This window comes from Ischnura elegans, chromosome 3 (assembly GCF_921293095.1).
Source record: "Ischnura elegans chromosome 3, ioIscEleg1.1, whole genome shotgun sequence".
NCBI classification, from domain to species: domain Eukaryota; kingdom Metazoa; phylum Arthropoda; class Insecta; order Odonata; family Coenagrionidae; genus Ischnura; species Ischnura elegans.
Window position 1 is genome coordinate 61,105,757 of NC_060248.1, and position 21,246 is coordinate 61,127,002.

Here is a 21,246-nt window from a genome sequence, read left to right on the forward strand (position 1 = left end):
TTTCCCTTTTTAGTGTTAGCATTGTATCAATCTTGATTGATCTGTTTGGATAAGAAAGTGACGCGGATAGCATTGAAATTGAAGTCTAAGGTGTCAAATGGTATCATTCAGCCTATTGCTCGTTGATTTGCTAACATTAGAGTTTGAGCCTTAATTATAACTGTTTTCCTTTATTTTCGTGCGACAAACATTCGTGGTGCGCATTTCGAAGATAGAAGTCTTTAACTTATTTTTCCAGTTCACTCTTTACCTTATTTTTCCTTACTATTACTACTCACTTTTTCGAGGTGTCATTAAATTAGCGTCTCAAATCGACTTTTCGCGTTTTCATTTAATGGACCAGGGAGAACAAATAGCGCTGTTAACGTCTGAAACAAGTGGCCGCGGGTTTTAGTCCTGCCTGGGAAGATTGCCCCTATCCAGGTTGTTCGTGCGCGTGTAATTGTTCACTTATTGAAAAACCCCGATGTAAAAGGCCATTATGTGCTGTTTTCGTTGGTATAGGAGTAAATAAAAAATTAAAAAGAAATAAGTCACCCTGCTAACGCCTGAAAACTCTATTTTCCAAAAACTTTCTTTACTGTTTTTAATTATTAACTTCGTCTAGCAGCACATTAGTACGAGTGCCAACTCGATTTATGCTAATTGGGAATGACTTCTGAAACCAAGCATTGTGGAATTACGGTAAGATCCGAGAAATAAACTCGGATACTGGAATACCGAATGAGTGCGATAAAGGATTTTTTGTAGTAACTTAATTATTATTCCTTGAACTATCTAAATTCATTAAGTTATTACAAGTTTATCTTTAACAGTGATTCAAAACTTTTCGTTCTTTTCGTGACTAGTAAAGTGACCTGAAGAGAAAACAAAGAAAAAACAATTCTGTTCAAGTTAATCAAGCACATTTCTCCTAGCTTGATTGGTCGCTACTTTGACTTTTATTCTCAGTTTCGCGAGCTCTCCTGGCTCTGCTTCCCTGGACGCCTCGGAAAATTCGTGCGGCCTTTACTGGCCGCTCTGTCAGTTCTTGCAATTTTTGTTGAACCCTATGACGCAAAACCGTTTCTCCCACCCCTGTTGAGACAATAATTCACGCATTAGTGATTTTGAACGAATAGGCCAAAATTAAAAGTTCTCCAATCGGTCTGATAATTTGGTTTCTCGACGTGTCACGTGGCCTACATTCGGAAAATGGCATTTTTGAAAAATAATTTTTTTGTCCACCAGATAGATCCCCCCAAAAATTTGAGACATAGAGGCAATTGCCAATACTAATAGATAGAAAATGTAATGTTTCGACAATTTTTCCAAGGGTTTCAAACGATTTTAGAAATAGTTGATTCTGAGACATTTTTTCGAATCTCGACTCGTTCACACCATAAGTTTGTATGGATGAACATATACTCGGTCAGTCAGTGGTCGGAAGAGGATTTAGAATGTGTAGATTAGATTCCCGGCTTTGGTTACGCCGTAAAAAGTCATAAATTCAGTGGGGTGGAAGCCAAGGGGTACAAGTGATTTTTTTCTCAACAGAGTTAGGTAAAGTTAATTGTTATAATAAATATGCAAAATGAGAATAAAGTAAAATTGTGTGGAAGGTTACCATTTTAGTTTATTCTCATGGATATAAAACATTTCCACCAGATATTGTTGGACACTGTGAATTATGTACAAAAACCTGGTTGTCAAGGGAAACAAGTGAGTCTCTGTTCTCTACTGACATCGAGTGGAAAATCAAATGCACTACTAAGTATCTAATTGATTTAGTTTGTTTTCTGAGCCTAAATTCTGTACCTAACTCTGTATAGAAAAGAGAAATCACTCGTACCCCTTGGCCTCCAACCCACTCAATTGTATTTTTGATTATTTAGATACGATTATTTTTCACCCATTGTATTCATACGATTCTGAGTTAAGGAAATGTTTGCGCTTGTAGACGGTATACTGACTGAAAATTACTGCGTTATTCGCGAATTAATTCCATAAGTTGTAAGAACTCTCTCGAGTCTTTCTTTGTGCGACGCGCTCGATACTATTCTATGGGCCGTGCGGTGGAAAAATCGGTATCCTCGCCGTTCTCTTTTCAGCAACAAAGCAACGCGTAAACTGCGGCTCCATTTTCGCCGTCTCATTCGATCGATTTAGCGGTAGCGCTACCTGCTTGGAATACTTTCGGCGCTCGATGCATCAGAGTACGTGGTATTTTACGGCTAATTTCATTCGCGCCTCCCATGGTGTGGAATTGGTGTCATTAATTTGTGAAAATTTAAATTTGTGAGATTTTAGCTTATTCTTATTTTGCGGTGCACTTTTTTTTGGTAGGAAATTTCTGCGAGTAACGTACAAAAATGGTTAATGTACGAGTACATTACTTGCCCATTCCTGTAAAATGGGAAATTTGAACAAATTAAATTTGGCATTTGCTTTAGATGACTTTCAAAAAGTATCCTTTTCATAGTTGCTTTAGAGGACGGAATTTGCCATTGATGGTAACATATGCAGATACATGAAAATGTCCAAAAATCCCAATGGAGATGCAGTGGCTACTTTCATTAGTGGCACACGTTCACAATAAAGCAGTGCAAAATTCCCCATCTTTTCAGCGTTTTTTTTTCTTCAATGGCTAGTGGTCACACTTTTCTGCTAACAGTCAGACCTTAAAATTTCACGACCTCCGATCTTTATTTCAACAAAATACTTCATTAGTATCGTAAGGATATCACTCTCTTCTTTTAGAAATAGGTCTGCAAATAGGCCTGGTTACATAATATTTTACCATTATGTAAATGCATGTTCCTAAAAATGAGAAGCGAATTTATGGCTTCAGTGGAGGATTTTCAGTCACATAAAATTGTTACTCATTAGAAATATTTTCACACTTGCTGATATAAGCATGCGTTCAGATAATATAAGCTTTCTTGTTAAGCTGCTGTCAGTTTGACCTGAGATATTGGACTTGAGACCAGAGGTGTTAACTACTTGTGCCAGGAAAGGGCTAAGATAAGTCAGGGAATAAGAAAAGGCAACAGTGGTCATGAATGGTTAAATAAAATAAAATAATTACATGCTCAAGAATGCTCAAGGAGTCTTATCCTGGATCAAAATAATATGTTGTAAATATGGCTAGAAAAAAGGTTATCATTTTCCATGCACTGCATATGAATTGGCATATTTATGAGCTCCGAGGCCCCTGGCAGAATCTAGAATGAGGGTCACATTGTTATAGTCTTTAATTTAGATCATTAAAAAAATACACTGTATAACTCTCATCAGGTCCTCAGCACTTGCGAGGGCCCTCGAAAGTTGCTAGGTGCACAAAATTGTTAATCCAGCTCTAAAGGTGATGTGGTTGGTGCAATAAATTGTATTATTTCTTTCACTAAGGCACTGTTATAAATCAAGTGATGTTGAGACAGTCAATAGGTAATGTCGAATTCTTCGATGAATGGGTCACATCAGTTGGGTAAGAGTCGGTAAATGGGAAATCAATAAACATTCAACTTTAGGCATCTGCATGTGACAAAGTGTCATTGAATTTATGGTGATTTTATTCAAATATTTAAAAAAGCACTGAATGCAGATCAAGAATTAAGGTCCCATGTCACCTAATTCAGAATATTCAGGCATCATTACGTGGAAATGTAACATCACCATCAATTTAATTATGTATGATATCACATCAACTAAAAAACTTGCCAGTTGGGAAGTGATCACATGGGACCATGTAATGATACTGTTAGAGTAACTGGTTTCTGTCAATAAATACAAAATCACATGATCTTGGAATTTTGGGCAGTGTGATTTACAGTTTGGCACGGCAAGGATTTCACTGCTATTATCTTAATTTAGAGTTTTATGAAGCTGCTTTTTTCATCTTATGTGATGCTGTTTGTATTAATGTTACTATGTGTTTGGTTGGATTGTGTGACTCCTCTCCTCTGTTCATGGTACACATCCTTCAAGTAACCCCTGTGGCAATCGAAGGGCAGGATGATGTGTTTTAGCTCAGTCTAAACCTTATCACTCTTCATTACTGCTCCATACTGATTCTTTTCCTTTTGTCCCCATTTTCAATCTTGGCTTCCATATCAGTCCTGCTATAGTCTATTCATTTTATCTCTGTAGGTGAGCTGGTGTGGCCAAAGCAAGTGGAGATGAGGGAAGGGAAAGTTTCTCATCATGTGACTTTGCCTTTGCCAATCAGCAAACAGTAGGCATGGCCTCAGTGAGTCGCTCTAAGACCTCCGCCGAGTGAATATCGTGAATCTGCTCGCGGAGCAGTTTTGCCAAACCTCACGCGTTCTCCTTGTATGTGACTAAGTATGCCTTCCACCAATGGTGCCTCATTCAGCGCGGTAGCTGGCAATGTCATGGGCTTCTGTGAAAGGATTATCCCCAATGCCCTCCAAATGAGTAGGTAAATTGTCTTGGCGCCGGGGCCAATATACCTGTGGCCACCTATGACTCACACATTTTCAGTGACAAAGTAGGGCGGCTGTGTACATTTGGCAACGTTATATTCGCTCCTCCTCTCTCCCTCTGGGTAGTACCCCTCCCCTATTAGCAAAGCCATCCGAGAGTGTCCGGGCTCTCACGAAAGCTCATCCGCAGACATAAAGTGAACAGACAATGCTCTATTGTTTGTCTGGTCTCATCCCTGGTGATTCAGATCTCTGGAAATGGTTCAGTAATATTTATTTTTACATGACTGCAATGAAATATCTGCTATGAAATCCTGTATGCTTATTAAAATTACTCCTCTTTACATAAAAATATCCACAAATCTTTTTATTCTGCCTAATTTTCATAAATAAATGTGAGCTATGCAATTTGAGCATATCAGGGGTTACACAGGATAAGTAGGTATGTGTACATATTTATCGTTGTAATTTTTCACCATAAACAATTTTGTTGCACAGTTAGAAGATACTATATTCCACTTCGTAAAAATTTGAGGATGAAATGCTATGGTTTGAAAGAGTCACGGTCATTAATGAGAGGAGGTGGAACTGTTTCATCATAAAAGAAAGTGACTGCTGCAAATTCCATGTTTATAAATACTGCTCATCAGGTATATTTTCAGTGGATGCATAAATATTTACTTCAAGTATTACCTTTGCTCTTGTTATTTTTCAAACAGAAATATCAATAGGCATGTGCTGAAATTGGGGAGGAAGATTTGTCACAGTGTGACATTGGGAAGTAGGAATTGGAGTATTTGTACTGTCTATATAGGGTTGAGGATGTTTGTTTGTGGAAGATTTAAGGTATTTAGCCTCGATATGCATCATCTTTCAGCAAAACATAGGAAGTAAAATTTTTGAATTGATACCTTGAATATTTTTAAGTTCTTTGTGGGAGCCTAACCTCAGCCTTATTCTTTGATGCTATTAATTTTTTCTCAGGCTTCAAATATGCCTACCACTCTTCATGCTGTACATATATGTTGCTCTCTTACCATCCATGCCCTATTAGCCCAATAATTTCCTTTAAATCATAGATTTCTGAATCTCCTTACCCCTCAAATTCAGTTCTATCTTCTCTATACCTCATCCCAGGTTTTTTCCTCCTCATTCACCATCATCAGTACTTTCTTTTTTGTTTTCATCTCTGACCATGTCACATTGTTCAACCTTTTACATGCCCTCGTCTCAAATGGATTAAATATAATGCTCATGAATTGTTTGCCAGCACCATGATTCCACATCATACTGTGCTAAACACCATACAAGGGTAATAGACTATTTTATCCAAAGATCCTTTACGCACTCTTCATATTGATAAAAATCTTCTTTTGCAAAGCTTATCTCTAATCTTCCAGAATTGCATGCAATGTTTATGAATCACAGGCCGTTTTCATCCAATGCATTTATACAGATGATGAAAATACTATACTTGTTGTAGTTTTTGACTCCATCTTTTTTTTAAAATAATGTACTTCTTTTGTGCTCTTCAAAGCCTCATGATCATAGTCTTGTTGTTGATTTTCATATTGTCTCTTATATTTTTACTGTTAATCCATTATAACCCAATGTTGCTTCTAAGTAACATCAAAAATGTATATATTTTAAGCTCTCTTTAGGAAAGATTTAAACTATTTCTTTTTTGTTGTAAAATTTAATGGTGAAATAGGTAGCTGCCAAAATAATTATGATTCAGGAGAAATTTTTCATTATTTTAAAGTGATATGTCTTGAAATTTAATTCCTCCCACTAGCATCTCTGGATTAGAAAGGGTTAAACTTTATTTATACCTTTACTTTACATTTGCCATACACATCCTCTGTGCAGATTAACAATCAGTTTTGTCCAATTCCTCCCTCCTTTGTAAGTAACATAGGCTCTGCAAATTTAGTTTTCAATGTAAAAATGTTTGCTTGATATTCTTGTCAAACCACCAGCTTATCATGTAATTAATGTCAGAGATGGAAAATGATGGATTGTATGGTGTCGAGACTTGATTCATTTTTGGGGAAATGACTAAGCATATTCAAATACGTATTCTGAGGTTCAAGTAAAACCCTATTTTCCATTTCTTACGCTTAATTTTGTGGCATTGGCGGTGTAGTCATGATGAGTGTCAAAAGGCAAACAGGTACATTTTCGCTGTTTATCCCAACCCTTTGATGTGAGCTCCATTCTAACGAGTATCATTTAATTGGCAATGTCTTTTTACAAAAATGTCTTTTGTAGAGTATTTTATTTTTAATCCCTGCTATTAAAACTGAATAATTTTAGTAGTAGACACAGTAGCAGATACAGAAAACACTCAAGGGCGGCGCAAAAGATATTTTGAGCTACCTATACTTTTATCGCAATGAAAAATAATCAAGCAAAATGCATTAAGTTTAAGAAAGTTTTACTTGAACTGAATATACACATATACAAGGCAATGCCATCTTATGACATAAAAAAGTTACAGTTGGGGTTCTGCAGTGATCGGCAGTGAAGGTGGCCCTGCAGTGGAGGGGGGTTGCATGCCCCCTGCGGCCCCCTTATGTATCCGCCACTGGGTAGACAATATCCACATTGAGAACATAACATGGTTTTATTTCAAGATTTTGCTATGAGATGAGGGTGTTTTCTTGAAATCCTTTTGACCATTAGTTATTTTTATCATTTTACTATTTTAGTTATTTTCTTGGTAATAGTTTTTATCCGTGACAGTAGATTGGATTATGAAAATCCTTGGTTCACATGCTGTGAGAAAATGATTTATCCCATTTAAGGATACTGAGAGTGGAGAGGTCATGGGTTAAACTCCCTAAAACATAAGGGAGACACGATCATTAATGTGCGCCTATCTTCCTTAATGTACCCCCATTCCTCAACCCCTTCCACGTCAAAGCTTTTTTTGAACTAAGGTCCTGTATCCAATCTCTAATATAATTGTTATTTTTAGAGTCAAATGATTGATTGAAGGCAGGAAGATAGAGAGTGATCTGATATAAAAATATGTCATGGCTCAAAATGCACCTATAGATTTTAAAGTGTGTCCGTGTAGTCATAACAAGATAGGATCCGTAAATGGGAGAGGTATGCTTGATGATGCGTGAGAATTTAATTTTGTATAATTGTTTGCACAAATATTTTGGTGCGGAAGAACTTTGATTGTCTGAATTACGTAGTAAATATATTTAAGGTTAACTATTCCAATTTTTTAGCTGTTATTCCAAGCCACAGAGCATTATTTCATGTTTACATCGTCGAAATGAGTGATCAAATTCTGTGCGTGATATATAGCCGCGTAGTAGTTTACACTTTGATCCAAAGATGGCGTTGAGGTTCTCGCAGCGATTTCCCTGGAGAGTCTCTGCGCCCGATCTCGAGCGGCAATCTTGAAAATTAAAAGCATTCGGCAAGTGGTAAAAAATCAACTTTAAGTGACAACGAAGGGTATATATTGGTAGTATATTTCGAGATGAAAATAGTGGTTATAACGGTTGTAAAAAACTTTCTTTCTCTAAATGAATTGGTGAGAAATTTGGTGATTTTCAACACTAGTGGGTTCCTCAACTGAATGTAGTTTAAAACGAATGGAAAACCTTCAGTAATGAAAGCTTCAGTGAGAGGTACCCTAATTGCCAGCTCATGTTTTTATCTTTTTCATATACATTTCGGCATTTTTATCGGTATTTCCTCCAAAGTCTCTCACCTCGATGTTTATAAATACTTTACTGCATGATCCCGGCGCTTTTACAGTACCTACCTTTATCTTGGTGGTATATGAAAATATTAAATGAACTTTGTTTAAGTTCTAGCAATGGTTTTTGTTGGGGAGCCCATCATTAGCATATGCTCACGTTCGTAAACTACTCCCCTGGTAAATTTAATTGCTTAGAAGTATACACTACTTTCCAATAGCAGTGAATGCATGATACTATGGATTAATATTAGAAATAGCTGAATTCGTAATTTTAACCAAATTAGAGTTTTTTGCGTACTAATTCCGAAACCATTCATCATCGAATTCAAACGACAAATTCCACTCTAATGTGCGTTAGCGCCCCAGCTATGCTTAGGGAATGCTGTGTCATAAGCACCCTCACTCATCCACGGATTTTGTAGGAGGGGGAAGGATTCTTAAGATAAAGCTCGCTGGATGTGGTATGCAGGGTAATAAATTCCTTCCAGTAAATAACTCCCGAGAAAATATTGAAAAATATAAGTTCATAAATAAGCAATTTTAACGGGTAGGAATTTTACGGTGTTGTCGTAGAAGTTGATTTCAAAGGAGTTGTTGCCTTACAAGCTGTTAAATGGTGTTGTTATATGATAAAAGCCATCCTTTTCCTTGCTTGACACGCTGCTGCATTTTTTTCTCTCACACCTTACCCACCTCTTCTTTATCCATACTCCCACGCTTGCTTTCGACAAGATCTTGTCGAAATCGGTCACCGAATTCTTCGAAGAATTCGGTGACCGATGTCCTAGACGTGTTTCCAAATCTCCCATCTATTTCATTTATTGCCAATTTTGTTGGCGTTCATTCTTATTGTGTAGAAATGGGGAAGTTCTAAATTTTAAAAATTTCCAATGCCATTCGTAAAATATTCTTATAGTCGTAATTACCAGTAGGTCTGGCCAGGTCGGCAATATCCAAATGCCGCAAGCTTAGCGGGGGGGGGGGGGGAGGGGGAGGGCCCGAAACGCTCGAGTCTATCGTGAAGCGTATATAAAAGGTGCAATAAAAAGACTCAGAATACTTGAACCAAAGTCTTTTTTGCAATTGTAAAATTCTACGTTTTAATTAGTTACTCCGCACTGTATGCATACTCAATGTATGAAGATTATATTAGCAATAAAATAAAAATTTCAGAAGATAAAAGAGAACCTGATGCGTTTTTGAAACTGTAATTCGAAAAGGATAATGTAGAGCTGTTTTAGATTTCAGCGGAGTTCCAAGGAACATTTTCACTGTATAATAGATAATAGAGCCATAATAATTTAATTAAATTTTAATTGATTAATATTAAATTTCATAGCCTGTGAAATTTTCACTTTTCATAGTAATTTGTCTTACGCAATTGCTTTTTTTCATTAACTTTTATCTGGTTTAGGGTAGCGTCAAAGTCCAATTACGGGTATGCAATTTCCTAAAACTTTCCGGAAGAGGATCCCCGAATCCCCCGATAAGGGGGGCCCCATCATTAGTCCCAGCCATAGAGGTTATTGAAACTATTATATTGAGGAGAAACCTCTATGGTCCCAGCTGAGGGCCCCCAGTCACTCCATACCGCCCCTAGGGATAGCAAAGACTCCCAGCGTCGCGCTCCTAGATTTCCCACCGATATTTAGGCTGCCGCCGTTCACAGGTTAGAATGCATTGGCTGCCGACGGATCACGTCTCGTCTAATGTTATTAGTTGCGTTTACTCGAGAAAGGCATGTACCAACTCTACGGATTATTTCCCCTCCGGGATCATCGGTCCCATGGTGTAATGGTTAGCACTCTGGACTTTGAATCCAGCGATCCGAGTTCAAATCTCGGTGGGACCTCATAATTTTGTCCTCATGAAAATTTAGTTTGCATGTTCGAATAGCTGTTTATTTATGACCGGTGCATATATAAAACGTATTCACATATTTTTTATATATTTTAATTAATTTTAAAACATACTTTTTATTTAAAAATGTACTCTCGTTTGAATACTTGGATTTATGAGAGAGGGTGAATTATTCTCTAGGGTCTATTACTCACCTTTTGCCCAGAGTATCTGGCTTACATATTTACATGCTGCATTGCGTGTGGTAATTATTTCAGTGAACGCAATGTCTTTTCACACTCTGCAATCATATGCCTGTTCTGTCGTTGCCCTTCCGCTGCCACGTGCCTTTCGGTCGTCTTAGTTCAAGCGGTAGTCGCGAGAGAGCAGCAGTAGCTGTATCACGACATAAGCATTGCGTGACACATAATCATCAGGATGAATTTAATTCAAAAGGCATTTGCTAATTGCTATTCTCGCTAAATTTTCATTCTCATACCGTGTTCAATTTACCCGCCAGTGATATAGCTTGTACAGTCGCGACCTCTGTACATTTTAAATGTGTTTCAATCAGTTCTTGCGCTTTATAAATCTCTATAAAATTTTTCTTGAAAATCTCCTTATGATTTACAAATTAATAAACAAATCAATAAAATAAAATTTAGCTTCATTATGCATAAATAATGGAGTTTTTTGCTGTTAAATTTTCGTGCAAGTTGTTCAGGTTTAGACGATATGTAAGTAACGTGGAATGTTTTTGATTTGACTTAGGTTAAGCACTTCGTGTTCAATTAAAGATCATTACAGATGTTCGAATCTGTGAAAGGTTTTTACTGTTTATGCTCCTTAGATTGGTTTTCGAATTTTTGCTACCTGTGTGATCGAACTCTGGTTAATGTTTTATAGTCTTTTTGTTATTTTTCTACTGAGTAACATATTCCGTGGACAAATTATTCATTGTATTCGGAACACTACACCACCCCGAATCTATTCGTACGTTCCATTAATACTGTTTTTTTTCCGAAGCGCAAACACCTCTTAGAGCTAAATCAAGGTCATGCGACTAGGAGCACATGTATGAACTCCAACTTGACGTTAGAAGTAGGTATTGTAGGTTAATGGAAACCCAACACTTTAACTATTCTATAACCCTACAGCTTGGTTACCTTGGTTAATTAAATACCAAAGTTATATCTGGGCGTATGATAGCTTATTATGTCGTGTGTCCTTCAACTGAAGCCCTTAAAGTCAGCGAATGAAGCTGGAAACACGTGTAAAGCACATGCTAGCTTCTACAACTTCCACAACTTGGTATTCTTATATAAACGTTAACGCAAGTTCGCAGTTTCCAGAGATTGTTCTAGGAAACCAGTGTGTTAGCCAACCCTCTAGCATGATTAATCTTGAATTTACATAACCCCGGAAAATATTCATCTGTTTTTGGTTTCATACGCTACAAAATAAAAATATGTGTTGTGGTAAAAGATCCGTGGTATTCAATTCAGTTAAAACTTAAATCAAAATTAGTTGCTATACATGTATTCGACGATATCCTATTTACTGCTCCACTCTCTTACTTGCATGTTTCAATATCTTTTTTTTAATAGACTTAAATGATTGTATATTCGAGGTATCATATCTTCTAACCTTTTATGGTTGTAAATTAATTAGTTCTTTCGAAAGAGTATTAAGATAAATAAATTTAAAAACCAAGTGTTTCTTCTGCGTAATGAAAATAATCTGTGAATGCCTCGATGCAAATCAAAAATGGCACGTCTAAATGGGCTCAGAATATGGAGTTTTTCAACGATTGCGTTATAAGTAGACGTCAAGTGTTTCACAGCGAGCCATTTTTTTAGTTCGGTCTTGCAAGTAAGTTATGTGGGATAAATGGAGTTAGTTTGAAGAGATAATACATTGTGGATAAATATCATACTTTTTGCAATAAAACTGTACAGTGTTCACCTGTGTATTGTCATGAGAGTGCAATTTTTTCTTTAACATAAAATAGCGTTTTTTCTCGATTTCCATCCTCAAATAACTCTATAATGGCGTATTTTTTCTTTGTTTATCATATTTTCCTTTCTCTTTTACAAATCGTGTAGACGATTCGGCTTGCATGCAAAAAACTTAAACCTTTAACGAAAAAGTGAATTTCACGCTCCTTTGGACATGGACTGCGGACTAGGACCCTTTGCTTCGATTGCTTACCTGTTCTTGGGAAGTTGTAATGGTTCAAGGATTCGTCAAAAGTTATGTATCGATGAAATAACTTGGAAGGAATCCGGAGAAAATGGTCCAAACTATTCATTGCATCCCAATTGGTGGCGCTTAATCTCCGCTTTGAACCAGCCAGCCGTTTTACCATTGTATTTTTGGGCACTAAAAGTATTGCGAAATTGAAATCTGTTCTTAATCTATTCTAATCATAGTAAAGGAAAAGTACACACTTCATTGTTATTCATTAGTACATAATAATTAGATCATCTTACTTTAGTTGATTAGTACATATTTCATTGAAATTTGGTCTCTCTCCCTCTACTACTTCCTCTTTCTCTCACTCACGCAAACACTCCGCCTGGATGCAGACTTTCTATTAGTAGACAGCGAATTTATGAAAGGAAAGAAGCCAACCTCTGTTTATCCATCGCGAATGAGAAGGGGTATCGTTTCTGGGTGGAATCCACGCCTATAACCAGTGACAGTCGACCGTAAAGACTCAAGATAAGTTTTCATTTGTGTCGCAGCTGGGAGGAGGAGGAGGTCAAAGGTTGGGCGTGTTCGTAATTGGCGTGAGGAAGTTGGACAAACAGGAAAGAGACCCATCCGGCTGCCGTTTTGGGGACGTCAGCAGTTCCAGTGTACCCTCGCAAAGGTCTCAAAGGGGACTTTGGGGTCATCGGTGGCGTCTAAAACTTGTGATGGTCGGTATCGCATCGAGGACACGAAGGATAACGTGAAGTATTTATGGTAATAAATGCGTTAAGAATGGTGTATTATTCGTTAAAACTTTCGCGGATACTCGTCACGCTAAATAAAAACGTTTGGGCTATGTCGCCGCGTCAATTTTTTGGGTGGCCCCAACGTTTCCCGACCGATGCTGGTCGCTTTCTCAAGGGAATCAGATCGGGAAACGTTGGGGCCGCAAAAAAATGACGCGGCGATATAGCCTAAATGTTTGTATTTAACAGAATGGTGTGGTCGTTGCGAAAATATCTGAATATATTCAGTAAAACTCGCTCATAACGAATTTCAGGCTTGTTCTATTTTTTATAAACGGGATTTCGTTGTAACCATAATATTGGATTTTGCCCTATCCACCACAGGATTGCAGGATAATATTCCGTAAATCGCTTTTATTTAAGCAACAGATCCGTAACATTTAACCATCGTACCACCCTTTCTATCAAACAGCTGTAAAGGAAAGGATTGTAAGATCAACTATAGAACTTTGTGATGTTGGCCACTGTAAGAACAACTGATGAGAGATGATCCATTATTTCTTTATAAAAGAGGAAATAATTTCCCAAGGGACCAAAGAATAGTTCGTAATATCGGGGCTTTCCTATCATCCGAACTCCTTACATACGAGGAAATTAACATTGACCATCATAGGAAAGTCCAAGGGACCGGTAATTCACCTCGTTACAGGATGGATTTCGTTAGATGCGTTACCGAACTGAGTTTTACTGTAATTAGTATCGCTTCTAGGCTGTTGAAGACGTGTACTCACAAGGGATTTTATCCTTCTAACAATCCTAGAATATATCTGATTATCATGAAGCAAGCGAAATTTTCTTGTTTCACTCGGTGATTGGTTTATAATTTATTGATTATGTGTAAAAATATAGTCTTTTGGCCATTCTGATGTCCGTATGTTATGAAATGACGTTCAAGAAATGAAGGTGCCACAATGCCACATCGTAGGTTATCCTTTCGGGAAACCCAGCTTTATTGTCCTTTCAGTTGTAAAATCTTCATTCAAAGTTTTTGTTGTTAAAGACAATAAATTACCTACTTATATCGTATTCCCTGTCGAAGGTAGTCAAAGGGCTTAAGTTGAAGTTGAGAGGCTCGTCCCTTTCAGTGCCTGAATTGAGAAATGCCTGAATTGAGAAAAATTTCTTAAATGTTTTAAGTTACGTCCAGACTCGCTGGTTCGTTGATCCCATCTTGAAGTGAGGAATCAGTGATGATTTGGTCAAAGCAGGCATTACCTATTCTTCCCAAGCATCTTTATGCCGAACATGCTGGAATCCCATTCAAGCCACCCATTCTAGTTCATCTACCTTCCTGCTCTTTATCGCCTGAGGAGGCCTCATCATGCCCTCTCGAAGGGTATTTTTTCACGATTAATTTGTCGATTGAAAACTTAACATATCATTTTCAAATTTTCGAAGAATATACAAGTAGACCCGTATCAGTATTTTCCTCTATGTATGTCAAATTTAAAACGTTCACCCCAGTATTTCCGCAAATGTAACGTTTTTATACTTGAAATACATGCAAATTCTGGCAGAATACCCTGAAAATTTCACAATCATAGCGTAAGTGCAAACAAGTAACACGTACTGAAATGGCTGAGTCCGATCGGTTGAGCAGTAGTTTTCTTACGAGCCTGTTAACGCCGGCACAGGATTGCTCTATGCCGATTATATATTTGAACTCATTACAGCATTTAGTTTTAAAATAAATTTTTCTTTCGACTTAATTTAGTAACCAAGTTTCAAGCTCCAATCAGAAATCAGTTTGCCCTTAAACCTATCACCTTCTTTGGGCACGATGAGTTACCGTGCCATACTGTCAGTACTTCTGAGCCTATGTGCACCGCCGTTTCGTTTGTAATGCGTACGTCGTAGGGGTGAGGAAATCGCAATTTTTTGGTCTAAGTGGGCATGAAATAACCTTTCTGAGAACCTCTGCACCTGCTTTTCCCATTCAGGTGTCATGTTTTGCAGCCTCTGGTGTACCTTCAGCCTACTTGCTCCTCCTCGACTTAATTCTCAAGCATGTTTTGCGCGTGCTTTTGTTCGGCCGGTTCTCCATGGGTTTTCGCGGACTGCCTGCAGCGGCGAGAAGTTCTCTTTTCGAATGGTTCGCTTCAAGGGCATGTACCGCATGCATATTGTATACGAGCCCACGTATATAGAGTTTGACGACCGCAAAATTCTGGGATTTCGCCCCGCGTCTGAAGATCGTTGGGGGAACAGCCGCTTGGTGTTCGTTTTTGGGTCGCGGAGCCAACTGTCGGGAGAGTTTCATCGGGCGTTTCGGAGTCGAACTTGCGAGCGATAACTTGCCGAGCGACCAGAGGGGATAAATGGGATTACGGGTGGAGCAGATGTTGCGTCAACATCGCGAGGTCGGACTGCTTCGCCGAGACGTCCCATAAACTTGTCTGAAGAGAGTCCTCTATTGTTTGTGTGGATGGGCGCGTATTTCTCGGCGGGAGTCATGGAGATGGGAGATGGGGGATGGGGAGGTTCGTACGTGTGCCAACATTCAATGGCGTGCGGTCAAATGTATAATCTTTCCGGTGGGAGAAAGGCAGGGAGTTTTAAACGGCTCGAGGCAGATAACTTTGCACGTTCAGAGGTTGTAGCATTGGGACAACTTTTAGAGGAGGCTCTCTTCCATTCCGTTTCTTTTGCCTCTTCGGTTGATTTTTATGATTGGTTTTCGAATATTTCGATTGGTCGCGGGTTCGAGTACCTCCTGGTAGGTTGTCCGTCTCGTGCTATATTATCCCTAGGTGTGATTTCGACGACCGAAATTTAACGCAGTTACGCTGTGTAAGACGCATGGATGTTACGTGTTTGAAAAATGGAAACTTGTAAATCGACCAACCGATACTCTAAAAGAAAATGCAATTTTTTGCATCCAAAACATTTTCTCCTTATGCTCACTTATAATAACTCCACCAAAAAGTTTAGATAATAGTTTTTACATTGCAGGGTAACATATTAAAAGTCCATTTGTTTAGCTTTCACTAAAAATTTAGGGCAGGAACTGAGAGTGCAATTTTGATTTACATTTTATCTCTCTTAATATTAATTAAGTGTCGGAAGTCAGGGATCTCGATAAATTGCGCTGTTAGAATTTCGATCTTCGTGAGTGTTGCCTTGGAAGAACATAGAGCAATAGAATAAATCAAAAATCATTCACAAGCATATATGGCGCCGCTTGACTTTCAGTGAAACGTATTCGACTTATCGTACAAAGTTCATGACTTGAATGCGGTTCCTGATTGTTTCCTTGCTTATTAGATAACGTGGTAATAGAAATGATCTTGTGAAATGAAAATAATAATAGAAAAGAGTAGCTTTTGATCAGATACATAGCCATTAATTCATCAAACGCCTCAGCCAATGTGTACCGTCTTTGAAAGTCGATGCCGAACTATTTTACCCTTTTGATGAATCCTTTGAAAACTCACTAGGAAATAAATTATCCTCTTTGGTAACTCCGTGTCTTCACTCTCCATTTCCATCCGCCCATCCATCTGTGCGTCTTATTTCTCCGTTATCCGTGCTCAAGAACAAGATATCCAAGCCCTTTCTTTGGCCTCGTTGACGTATTTTGCTAAGAGAAATCAATACATGAGAGATTCCCTATTGGTGACCTTTACTTAGCCATGCAAAGCGATGTACCACTTAGCGTTCTGCATTATTTTTTCCATCGAACAACTTTTGACGGATTAATTATCCATTCAATTAGAGCAGAAAATAATAAAGTACAATTTAAATAAACAATTTGTGCAGTGGCTTAACCAGGAATAATCTTTGGGGGGGTCTAATAATAGGATGTAATAGTAGGTAATAATAATAGGTAGTAGGTAATAGGATGTAATAGTAGGTAATAATGATAGGTAGTAGGTAATAGGATGTAATAGTAGGTAATAATAATAGGTAATTGGATGGCCTAGGGTGGGGACCCCCTCTCCAGGCAACGGTAAAACTTTTGAAAAATGACGTGCCTGGAAATACATTTGACATCATTTTGGCACTAAAGACTTAACTTAATATGCAAGAATCAAGAATCATGAGGGTTCAAGGCGAACCCTCTTAAGGATACAACACAGGCCGGGACCCAAGCCCGAGGCTTATACGCCCGATCACCCGGGGAGGGGCTGGAGAGGAAGGAAAAAGGATAGAGGCGCCGTCGCGAATGGAGCCCGCCGACGCCTCTGGGAAAGGATAGGAGCGGAAGGGAGGGACGGGGAAAAACACCTTAACGCTATAGAAGCGAAAAGGGCCCACTAAATAGCGAAACCAAGCATACGCAATTAATTTTCTACCAATTCTATTAGATTTTTCTATGAGGAAGAAAAATCTATCGATTGAATCGGTAGATCGACTTAACATGCAGTTATTACATGTCGAAACTAGACAATATTTTCTTATTCTCTAAGGCTTTGGGGGTGGGGGGAGGGATCTATCCCCCCATAGTTACGCCACTGACTCTGTGCATGATCATATCCTTATAGATCTTCGTGGTAGTTTAGGTTAAATAATTTTGAGGCTTAGATGAAGAGAAATCACAACCGTAAAGGTAACTGTGAGACCTAAATTTGAGTATGTAAATGCAATTACAATTTGCGTACCAGTAGAGTGTTGCATTTTTCGTGCAATGTAGGTTTACTTCTACGGCCAAAAGTTGACGTTACTTTTCCTATGAGGTCAAATTTTACGTAGGAGAACGCATGAATTTTTCTTGGTCTTTTCGGAGATTTTTCAATCCAGGCCTAGTCTACTTAAGAATTTACCTTTGAATGAGCACACTAATCTTAAAGAAAATTGACCTTTCACTATTCTCTTTGTTCTTATGAAAAACTGTGTGGATTTAAAAACTCAGGTTTTGCATCTCTACATTTCGTATCGGAGACGCCGAGGAATTGTGTCCTAAGCTCTTTCTCAAATTTGAGTGGAGCTAGTTGAGTTGTGTATTCTTGTTATTGTCGAGTTCTTCCCAAATGTCAACGAATCTCTCGTGAAAGGTCTTTTTTTTATTCGAGAAAAAAGGTAGCGGAGACGCTGGGAAATGAGATGAAAAACATAATACAGCGAATAAAGCCGCCGGTCTCAGCTCTCCGTTTCTTCTGGAAGCAACTGACGCGAGGTTTCTGACGCAATGCCCTCAGCTAGGTCACCATTTCCGCTCGTGTAACTCTCCGGATAGTGCATGTAGGCGGATGAAGTGCATGGATGTGTGAATGTAATCGTTATCCGGGAATAGACATATTTCAGCGTAAAATATCAATGCGGAAAGTGCTCGTGGTATGTACTCACTACAGCGAAAGGGTGGGATTTGAAAGAAGGCGATAAGAAACGTGAATCATGCTTACATTATAATTTCAAAATTAGAATGGGTGAATATTTATACCTGATTATAATTTTAAATACCTAAATTATAATAGTCTGACGATGTGTATATGTTTATTGAATGATAAATTATGTTTCTATATTAATGGGTGATATAATTTCGCTAAGCTCTGCATAGCGATCAAAAGCAGATATGGTGTGCTTAATTTTTTTCATAAATTTATTTTTAATTCTGCTTCAACATGAATTTATGAGCTACAATTGAGCATATAATTTCCAAAAGATAATATTCATGAGTTGTACGTGTCAAATATTTACCGCAAGTGACTTCGAGAATCGTAAAAAGAATTCTTTTATTGATAGAGTTTATAAAATTTCTAAATAATATTTAATACGCATGACAAGTACGTGCCCTTTCGCTAAATATTTACCGCAAGTGTCTTCGAGAATTGCAAAAAAATATTGAAAAAATCGAGTATACAATAGTTTTTCCTCGCCCTCTCTCATGAACCTGTGCAAATGAAATATTATGGTAGTAATGCTGCCGGAAAATGAATCGGCACATCCTCTCTCTTCGCAAAATGATTGGCCATGGAAGTAATAGCTCGATCCTATCATCGTCGACTAAGGTCATTTACAGATTTTTGATTTTTAGATTTCTCACTTAAATAAACAAATCATCCAGTTTTAAATTATTTCCTACGCCTATTATCGTATGATTAAGCCTAAGTGTGATTTTTTACTATTTATCAGAACGGTCTGAGACCTATGAAGTAAGTTATGAAAACATATACAGGGACGAAAAGGTCGTTTAGTAGCGCTAAGCGTTTTGGCAACGCTTCCTGGGTGGTTGCCATAGCTAATGAGTTTGATAATTTTATTGAATGCCAATTGGCCATTTCAGCAATTGGCTCTTCACTTAATTGTAGCCCTTTAATTCCTTCGTGATTCCTTTAATAATTAATTTAATGCATACGTCCTCATTACGTCACCAATGTTTATTCAGCCATTTTCCGTAGAAAATGGTGAACGATTAGTATAATTTATTAGGGTGGTAAATTAAATATAGTGTGCTGCAATAAAAGTTATTATAACAATGTGACATAGCAACTAAAAACAAGTCCATTATAAGAAGGAAAATTTACTCGAAACGACATTCAGTAGACCTGAGGATGAACCCCAAGTCGGAGCTCGAAACGTCAGCAGAAATGAAGTTTCTAACCCAGTGAGAATCCCGAGAGAAGTTAAACCTCGTAATTCGGTGGGAAAGTATAAAATCTTTTTTCTACCCTAATTTTGTCATCTTGTTGACCCAATAAACTAAGAATAAAAAAGGCCTTAAAACAACTTTGTTTAAAGCCATGGTCTTTAGATGACTGAAATTAATCGTACTCCGATGTCGATGATTGAAGTTGAAAAAGCGATTATTCATCGATGCTTATCGATTTCTCATACCCATTTTTTATCAGAGATTATCAGTAAATATCACTATGTCAACACTGTTCAGTTGTGAAGAGCAATATTCGATTGAAAACAAGAAGTTGGCAAGTATACAAATGGGAAGTTGGCAAGTATACAAATGAACTACTGGTGTTATATGGAATATTCAATGATCAAATGCCAAAAGTGGTAGGTAAAACTGTCATTAACGTTCAAATAATGGTCGGTGTATTATTAAACACTTTTACAGCCAGTGCAATAATTGAACTTCTCTCGGGCTTGCGTGCGGGTCTGAAAAATTAAGGCAGTCGACGTTTTGTGTTCCGTATAATTTTGGGGGAATTGAAAAATCCTACCCCTCCTGATGCCGATCTTTCAAAGTCACTTCGAATTTTAATCAGTAGCCTTGAAAATTGGTAACGAGGCGGAACCCAAAACGTCGGCTGCCTAAGATTTTCTGACCCGCACGAAAACCCAAGAATAGTTCATTTACGATCGGTGGTTTCGATTAATCGAGTCATCGAGTTATTTTTCATAAGTTGAATAGTGGGAAAATCCTATCGTAATGACATCTTATGCAAGTGAGTACGTAAAGAAAAACTACCCTGTTGTATAAAATGTAATTCCTGTAGTGTGTTTATTGGTAAATTAATTTAGATACTCAGGTCTGTAGGCAATTGTTGCATGATTTAAAATGATCTGTGATAGCAATTTTTCCTTTGTGAAGTTGTTGTGTACCAAATTATGAGTGAAATAAGATATAATAAGGGCAATATTATGAAAATTCTTATGTGATAAATATTCTGGTATGTAATATTTTTTGGTACTTCTATACCAATATTCTTACTTACGTACGTAACTTAACGTTACGTATACCCTTACTCCGTGGTATAAGTTGTTAGGAACTATAACTAAACTACTACTACTACTACTATTACTAATACTACTCCTTTTAGGGTTGTACTTAACTCTATTTTTATGACGAGGAGAAGGAACATCCATCCGGAAACAACGTCCCTTTGTCGCTATGGGAAGTGGTTCACGCCCCTACTCTCATTACGGTTTGGAGGCCACGCCTTCGGGTCTTCACCTTCAACCGAACGACTCAATTTCCTCAGCCCTTAAAAAGATAACCCTCGGGGGAATGGACTACTTTGGTTGGACCGCCCGATTAGGATCGCGGTCATAAAAACGGTCCACCGGCAAAGGTGAGAGGATTTTAAATTTCCCTGCCAAGCACGCCGAATAACGATTCGATTCAACTTCACGCTATTAGCACGTCACTTGCTCACTAAGAGGTGCGACGGCGGAGGGATACACCTTCACGATCGTAAATATTCTCTCCTTCCCTCTGCCGTGTGCTGCCTCTCGTGCGCACCGTTTTTTTCTTAGTATCATCCGCCGCGCCATCTAGATCCTGCGCGTACAGCGAGTTTTTTCCGAGCAATTTTACGGTTGAGTTTCTTTCCTGGATTCCTGATTTGGCCCTTCCCTCCCG

At 38.1% G+C, this 21,246-nt stretch overlaps 1 non-coding gene across 1 annotated transcript; it reads left to right on the forward strand.

Moving 5' to 3' along the window:
- The first annotated feature begins 9,928 nt into the window (after positions 1-9,928).
- Trnaq-uug lies at positions 9,929-10,000 on the forward strand. Its single transcript has one exon. It is a non-coding gene; the product is annotated as a tRNA-Gln (tRNA).
- Positions 10,001-21,246: the final 11,246 nt, after the last annotated feature.